The following is a 2839-nucleotide window of genomic DNA, read 5'->3' on the forward strand; positions in this document are numbered from 1 at the left end:
AAGTACGATTTCGTTCTGAAAGAACAGGAATACTGAGAGTATTGTGTTGCCAATAAGTAAAAGAAATAAAGACACGATAAGAATACTCGTAGCACCAAAGAACATGGGCTGTGAGCAAAAATATGTACAATGCAAATGTAAAAACAATTATCCTTGCTTTCCTTCTCCAATTTCATGTCAAACAAAATCATAAGTCAACTATATATTTCCAAGAACTGTTGGCACAGGAATGAGCGACTGTCCTTATTGCAAACAACAATCAAAACTCATTATTGCAAACAATCTAAAAGTCAAACGAATGCAAAGTAAATACAGATTACGTTGCTCCCCCCAAAACACTGGCACTGAGTTGCACCCTTTGCCGTTCACTGCATAGCAGAATTACAATATAAAAAATTGATAACAACCAGGAGAAATGCGAACGAAATTCCTGACACCAAGCATACGTTCAATATGAAAATCTCTGCAGCACTTGTTTGGGTGTTTGGGTGTTTGGATAGTAGATAGTAAGGGGTGGCACGGATACAAAGACGAGCAACAGAAATAACAACAATTTAGTCCCCAAGCGCACATTTTGAAAAATTGCAAATTGAATTAAGCCAAGTAAACCAACTAAAATGGCTTAAACAAGCCGAACAAACGGCACGGCACCCTGCGAGGGTGGGAGCTCTCCAAAGCCCAAGGAGTGTTTACTGCCTGTTATGTGTGGCTGTGGTGCTTGCGTTTATTGTGGTTAAGGTTGATACCAGCTAATATATTTTTAAAATTCCTGCATATAAAATTATCCTTACCGCATGCATAATGGAAGCACTTTGAGTGCCGAGTACGCTATTTATCTGTTAAAATTATTTAACGATTGTTGAAGTTAAGTTCTTTTTCATCAGTTTATGGGTCTGGGCAAATGCTTTCATTTTATTATTATAAATAAGCAAATAAGTGAGCATAAAAGAAATTTATTGAAGTAGACGACTAAGTGATTTCAAACCCGTAATTCCGGTTCAGAATTTAAAGATAAAAATATACTTCTAAAATGTACTAATTCTTTTTAACAAACACGTTTTTATGGGAGACCGTTGGATACCTTACAAAAAAAAAAAATTCGAAACCATAAACCGAATCTTTTAGCGTCTAAAAATTGATGGAAGAAACAATTGGAAAGCTATTTAGAAACCTTAAGATCCTTAGTGACATATCGATTAAGAGATAATTTATGTCTTTAATTAAAAACTCAAACTGAATTATTTGTGTAAAATATATAGTGGTGAAATGTGGTTTCTATATATTGGTTACTATATATTCAATATTTAACGTTACGATGTGTTCACAAAAGTTATAGATTTTTACCTAATTGTTTGATATCGAATTTCTTGATGCAAATTTTTCTTAAAGTAGTCTACATATTCAAGGTTTTCAACACGAGCGGTGGAGTATCTGTAGTCATTACTTTCGTCTTATTTATGTTGTAGGTAGTAAAGCCATCCCGCGATAGATATTAAAGTTTTTAAGATCTACATTTTTTAGAATAATTACAATAATACGCTTATTTCACAAAGCTTGTAAAAATTCTTTGTAGGTCTAAAGACTTTAGATAAACAGAATAATAAAGAAAGCCTTTAGCTAAATTTTTGGTTTATGGACACAGTTTTTATTCCCCGCCCTATGTAAACTGTGAAAAATTGTTCATGCAATTTTATAAAATAACAGTAACAAATTTCCTTGTTACCAACCATATAAGGCAGCCATTTTTCTATCTGACACTTTTCGCGGAAGCCGAGGGAGTTATTAATGTGTAATTATATGCGGGAACTTCATATAAGCTACTTTACAGTTATAAAAAATTTGTAGCGAATAGATAGATCCTCGGAACTCATCAAAAGAGACCGCGTGAACACTGCTAGGCTTACTGCAATATTTTCTGGTCATTGGTATATAGCAACCCAAGCAGAGAAACTGCGCATTCCTCATAATCCTTACTGCAGAAGTTTTGGAAACCCACAGAAAAAAGAAACCATACTACATTATCTCTGTGAATCCCTGGCTTTACCGTCCAGAAGATATAGGTTCTTAGAAAGATTATTCTTTGATAGTTTATCAAACTGTTCATCGGTGAAGACGAGAGATCTATTAAATTATCTAAATTCGGCGGGATGTATGTAGTCTCTACTCTTTTGTACTAAGGTTTTTGCTTTTGTGGTAGCAAAATGATGAAAAATCGCTCATTTAGGTTTATGGAAGTTATCTAATGGCCTACAACCACTACAACCAAAAAGAAGAGATCCGTTAGCGTATGAATTTTAAGTTATTTGTCATCATTTTTAAAGATTTTTAATAAAAATGTCTTAAGAAATCACTCAACGAAATAACAAGATGCTTCATATATTTCGAGGTAACTCATTAAAATCCACTATCAAAATTATTTGTTGTTAAATAATATTCTTCTATTTTTTTCTGTTTATTTTCCCTGTGTACTTAATCCCTTAATTCAAGTTGACTATGTGGGTAATGCTAAATTTCAATAACCGAATATCCTGTAACAAACATGCTCTTCCTTTCAGCTTCCAATTTCACTCGCACCCATTTATCGTACACAAAGAGTCAATTTAGTCGAACAAAACGTTTAAATCATCCCCCTTTGCGAATATCGCACATACTCGTAGACGATAATCGGTAAAAAAAATCAGAAGTTGAAGTTTATTTATTTATTTGTTGTTTGCCAAACATTAACGCCATAAAGTCACACAGCCATTGCCAGTGCCAGTGCCACTGCCATGCCATGCCAATGCTAGCAAGGATATCGCAAGGCTGTGTTGACAAAGTGTTGTGGCTGCCATAGCAGTAG

The sequence above is a fragment of the Teleopsis dalmanni genome, chromosome 2, assembly GCF_002237135.1.
Source record: "Teleopsis dalmanni isolate 2A chromosome 2, ASM223713v2, whole genome shotgun sequence".
Taxonomy (NCBI): domain Eukaryota; kingdom Metazoa; phylum Arthropoda; class Insecta; order Diptera; family Diopsidae; genus Teleopsis; species Teleopsis dalmanni.